The sequence below is a fragment of the Balaenoptera acutorostrata genome, chromosome 10 (assembly GCF_949987535.1).
Source record: "Balaenoptera acutorostrata chromosome 10, mBalAcu1.1, whole genome shotgun sequence".
NCBI classification, from domain to species: domain Eukaryota; kingdom Metazoa; phylum Chordata; class Mammalia; order Artiodactyla; family Balaenopteridae; genus Balaenoptera; species Balaenoptera acutorostrata.
In genome coordinates, this window is record NC_080073.1 from 46759608 (window position 1) to 46765607 (window position 6000).

General features: G+C 40.2%; 1 non-coding gene across 1 annotated transcript in view; it reads left to right on the forward strand.

The window, feature by feature from the left end:
* LOC103020474 (uncharacterized) overlaps positions 1 to 4743 on the forward strand; it is a 48441-nt gene extending 43698 nt beyond the window's left edge. The window contains exon 8 of the transcript XR_009009394.1: positions 2271 to 4743. This is a non-coding gene — a transcript (uncharacterized LOC103020474). The remainder of the gene's footprint in view (positions 1 to 2270) is intronic.
* The last annotated feature ends 1257 nt before the right edge of the window (positions 4744 to 6000 follow it).

Here is a 6000-nt window from a genome sequence, read left to right on the forward strand (position 1 = left end):
GAGAAACTCTACTGTAGCCATCACTTGGATCACAACCCTTTCAGAGAGAAAAATATACAGAATCTTATCAGTCCAGTTTCAAGGCCCAGTTGTCAGCTGCTGTTGCTTCTGTTAGCGCCATATGATGTCAACGTTGAAAACTGGTCTAACGCTACTTCCCCGTGACCTTGTCCAGGATTAGCAGCCTGCTCCAGAATCAGATTTCCCCTTGACCAACCCAGGGCACCACTCAAAGCACCCCTCCCCCTGGGGCCCTGAGAATTCTTACCAGTCACCTGTCAGTGGTTCAGTCCAGACCACTGCCACCCATCAGAAATGTTCTAATACAATTACACTTCAAAAGGGGGGATATATACTCTGATTTTGATAAGTATTCTGGGATCCTATGCAGATTTACCCACACATCGCCCCATTCAAGACCCACAGTAGCCTCTGTGCAATATACCAAAACCCTAGGACTTCGAGGATACAATTTCAAAATCATCAATCTAGTGTGTGGTAGAGCCAGCTAGCTCTTCCCAATATCTGTTCTCCCTTTCCTCCATTGCTAATAGAATCCCCAACTTTCAGTTGGTCAATGGCTTCTCAGAATAGACACCTCATTTCCCAGACTCTCTTGCAGCTACTCAATGGCTTAAAAGTGGAAATGTTGAATGTGACTTTGGGTGGTACCATTTAGAAAGGCAATGTGCCCTCTTTCACTGACGGCAGAAATGTGGACATGCTGGCTTGATCTAGAGCAGCCATCCTAGACCAGAGGTTGAAGTCAAGTTCAGAGGATGGCAGAGCAATGATATAGAGGGAGCCTAGGTCCTTGATGATCACAGAGTTAATGTTCTAGCCCCATACTCTTAGCACCAGGCTTCACTACTGGAAGAGAATAACCTCATGTTTGATTTAAGCCACTGTTGTCTTGGTCTCTGTTACAGTTGAACCTAATCCTAATTGACACATAATCCAGGTCTCTCACTTGAAAGATACAAATGGAGACCTGAATGGATTATATCAGGCTCAGTTCATGGTGCCTTTTCTTTCAGCTGTCTGGGAGTTTACTAAATAAAATTTTTTAAATGTGTGAATCATTTAAGAGAAATGGTATATTTTGGGATACCTTATGAGGTTGGTAACACAAAAGAAGACAAAAGACTTGAATTTGGAGGAAGCAAAGGTTTCAGAATAAGAGATGAGAGTCAGAGCACGGTCAGAAAAGGGGGGAAAAAACACAGCCTTCATATTTCAGGGTTAGATCTTCTGAATCAGGGAGTAGCTAAAACTCTAACGACACCCTTGGTGATGTAATGTTCCCGTTTTAGCAATTAGCATGTCTGAATGCAGAGACTGTTTATAGAGTAGCGTAATTAGTAGATACTGCATGGAAGTGATTGTTGCTGGTTCAATTATTCTTTAACAGATTGGCTAGATCAAGGGGCTGCTCTGGAAGGAAAATCAACCTTCCTTTTCTCCCCATCAGAATAAGTGAGCACTCATAATTTATTATACTTATCCCCTTGGTTTCATTTCATTCACAAAGGAAATACATGCCCCTTCTTAAAATATACAGATTTATTTCCCCTAGCATCTAGCAGGTAAAGAAAAAGATAATTGGCATCCCATTGAGTTAGAAGAAAGTTGTGTCTGCACGTCACCTAAGCAACCAGTTACTCAGGACGATTCTGCCAAAACACCCGTCGATTCTGTGAAAAATCCATCAGCCTGGTTGTGAGGCATCCCACAGCCTTCTGTTTGCCCTTCATGGCTTGAGTAACTCAATTTCTCATTTTCTACTGCCTGTATTGGCTTCCTAAAGACCCTGCTGCAGGTAGAGCTTTGATTTCTTAGAGGAAGTCATCTATCTTTAAAACTCTTTTTTTTAAAAAAAAAAATTTATTTATTTATTTGGCTGCACCAGATCTTAGTTGTGGCACACGGGATCTTCGTTGTGGCACACGGGATCTTCGTTGTGGCATGTGAGCTCTCAGTTGCAGCATGCATGTGGGATATAGTTCCCTGACCAGGGATCGAACCCAGGCCCCCTGCATTGGGAGTGCGGAGTCTTAACCACTGCGCCACCAGGTAAGTCCCTATCTTTAAAATTCTTGTCTTTAAAAGTCACTAGGATTTTGCTCATGATTATTAGAAAATTCTCTGCAGAAATGAAGTTCGGTTGCCCAGTGGAGCTTGGAGGGTCAGATGAAACCCAGTCCCTTGGACGAGTAGAAACAATTTGAAAGCTGATCATTAATTGGCATTTTCCATTTTCTTCTTCCCAGTGCCCAGAAGATGGTTTTTCTTGGCTCTGGGACTAAATGGAGTGAACACCTGGTCCAGATTTGCTTGGCTCTTTCTTCTCTAAGCAACTAATTCCTGATGGAAAATATGCTTACACCACATAGACTCACACCAAAGACAAGGGAAAGCTTCCATTTACCCTGTCGCTTTCATTTCATTTCTGCCTCCTGAAGGTGAAGTCAGCCCAGGCAAGCCTCATCCGGTGCCTCACGACACAGAAAAGAGTTTGGCCTGGCTGACTGCATGATTATCACAGTGCAACAGAACCTTGGCAGCAGCCTTTTAAGCAGGGTGCTGTGTTTCTGAAGACCGCATCGCAAAAGAGAAACTCAGAGCTACACCAAGATTCAACCTACAAAACGTGTGGGTGACCAGCCCTGTGTACACCCACTTTTCTATGCCAAGTTACTCTTCTCATCTGCGACTGGCCTACTTTCATTCTGCCTTCTTCTCCCATACTCCTTAGTCTAGCCTGTTGCATGAGCTGCCACACCCTGATTCTATCTGATGTTTTCATCCCTCACTTCAACCAGTGGTGCTGGAGTCGGCTCCTACTGGCTCAAGAAAGCGATTGTGCATTGTCCTTCCCAATGTCATGTTCAAAAACATGACATTGGTAGCTTGAAATTGGGCATGGTAAGGGTAATTACATCACAGAAAGCAGCAAATCCTACAAATAGGGCTTTTCCCCCCTCCAGAGAGCCAGTTGTTAAACATTTACGACCATCCAACTGAATTTACTCCTTTTCAAAAGTTAAATCAAATAAGGATCGATTTTATTTTGACAAATGTTTAGCTCTATCCTCAGCCCTAGAATAACAAAAAAGAGTATCAATCCTGAGCAAAATGGTTATACATGCCCTATGTACCACAGCACAGTTTTCTTCAGAATAGGCTCCTCCAAATTGGTCCCCCTCCCCTCCTTCATGACTCTGATCTACCTCCAAGCCAGCCTCAGCAAGGCTGGAGCACCTGGAGCTTTCATGACCATTCTCCCCTATCAAAACTTAAAAAAAATATTTTTTATTGGAGTAGAGTTGATTTACAATGTTGTGTTAGTTTTGGGTGTACAGCAAAGTGATTCAGTTATACATATACATATATCTACTCTTTTTTAGATTCTTTTCCCATATAGGTCATTACAGAGTACTGAGTAGAGTTCCCTGTGCTATACAGTAGGTCCTCCTTATTAGTTATCTATTTTATATATAGTAGTGTATATATGTCAGTCCCAGTCTCCCAGTTTATCCCTCTCCCACCCCTTTCCCCCCCTGGTTCCCCTATCAAAACTTGCCTGACTGGTGTTCCATTTACCTATGTCAAATTGATAAATGCATTCTAACTGGGTATTGCTCCATATTTTATTTCTCTTAGATGAATATATTTTTAACACAGGACTTTCAGTGTCTTAGCTCCAAGAATGAGGGGAATTTCAGTCACCTTGCCAAGGCTAGCAAATATTTAGAGAGCAGTGAAACCAATCACTCTCCTAAATAGACCTTACATACTTATTTCAATAAAGAATTACAAGATGATAGTCACTTTAGAAAATAATTTGGCACTTCAAATGTCAAACATTAAAACCTTATGACTTAGAAGGTATTCCACCCTAGGTATATAGCTAAGAACATTGAAAATGTGCATCTACACAAAAACTTGTATGTGAATGTTCATGGCGGCACTATTCATAATGGCTAAACAGTGGAAATCATTCAAATGTCCATCAACTAATAAATGGATAAATAAAATGTGGTTGGGACTTCCCTGGTGGCTCAGTGGTTAAGAATCCGCCTGCCAATGCAGGGGACAGGTTCAATCCCTGGTCCGGGAAGATCTCACATGCTGCGGAGCAACTAAGCCCGTGCACCACAACTACTGAGCCTGCACTCTAGAGCCTGCGAGCCACAACTACTGAGCCCACGTGCTGCAACTACTGGAGCCCATGTGCCTAGAGCCCGTGCTCCGCAACAAGAGAAGACATCACAATGAGAAGCCCGCGCACTGCAACGAAGAGTAGTCCCTGCTCGCTGCAGCTAGAGAAAGCTTGCGCGCAGCAATGAAGACCCAACACAGCCAAAAATAACTAAAATAAATAAATTTTTAAAAATATGGTCTACCATACAATGGAATATTAAGACATAAAAAGAAATGAAGTACTAATACATGCTGTAACATAGGTAAACCTTGAAAACATGTAAAGTGAAAGAAACCAGACACAAAAGACCACACACTATAAGATTCCATTTATATGAAATGCTCAGAATAGGCAAATCCAGACAAAGTAATTAAGACAGAAAGTAGATTAGTGGTTTCCAGGGGCTACGGTGGAGGGGGAATGGCAAGTGACTGCTAATGGGTATGGAGTTTCTTTGGGGGGTGATAAAGATGTTCTTACATTAGATAGTGGTGAGGGTTACACATCTATGTGAATATAGGAAAAAACACTGAATTGTACACTTTTCAAGGGTGAATTTTATGGCATGTGATTTATGTATCAAAGCTGTTATTTTTATTTTTTTGTAATTTTCTATTTTTTAATTTCAATTTTATTGGAGTATAGTTGATTTACAATGTTGTGTTAGTTTCAGGTGTACAGCAAAGTGATTCAGTTATACATATACGTATACTCATTCTTTTTTATATTCTTTTCTCATATACGTTATCACAGAATATTGAGTAGAGTTCCCTGAGCTCTACAGTAGGTCCTTGTTGGTTGTCTGTCTTATATATAGTACTATGTTCATCCCAAGCTCCTGATTTAGAGTTCCCTGAGCTCTACAGTAGGTCCTTGTTGGTTGTCTGTCTTATATATAGTACTATGTTCATCCCAAGCTCCTGATTTATACCCCCCATCACATTTCCCCTTTGGCAACCATAAGTTTGTTTTCGATATCTCTAATTCTGTTTCTGTTTTGTAAATCGGTTCATTTGTATAATTTTTTAAAATTAGATTCCACATATGATTCATATGAGTGATGTCGTATGATATTTGTCTTTCTCTGTCTGACTTCCTTCACTTAGTATGATAATCTCTAGGTCCATCCATGTTGCTTCCATGTCTTGGCTATTGTAAATAGTCATTATTTTTTTAAAAATCCACAGTTCTGTATCCACAGAAAAAAACAACTATGGACTTGTGCAGTACTATAGTACTTATCTGTTGAAAAAAACCTGCATACAAGTGGATCCATGCAGTTCATACCATGTTATTCAAGGGTCAACCGTATTTAGATATAAACTTAAAAATATATACAAGATCTCTATATGAGGAAAACTACAAAACTCTGATGAAAGAAATCAAAGAACTAAACAAATGGAGAGATATTACATATCTGTGGATAGGAAGACTCAATACGGCCAAGACCTCAGTTTTTCTCAACTTGATCTATAGATTCACAGCAATCCCAATCAAAATTTCAGCAAGTTATTTTGTGGATGTCAACAAACTATAATTTTAAAGTTTATATGGAGAAGCAAAAGATCCACAATAGCCAACACAATACTGAAGAACAACAAAATCAGAGGACTGACTCTAAGCCTTACTGTAAACGTACGGTAATCAAGATTGTGTAGTTTTGGCAAAAGAATAGACAAATAGATCAATAGAACAGAATAAAGAGCCCAGAAATAAACCCCCATAAATATAGTCAAGTGATCTTTGACAAAGGAGCAAAGATAATACAATGGAGGAATGATAGTCTTTTCAACAAA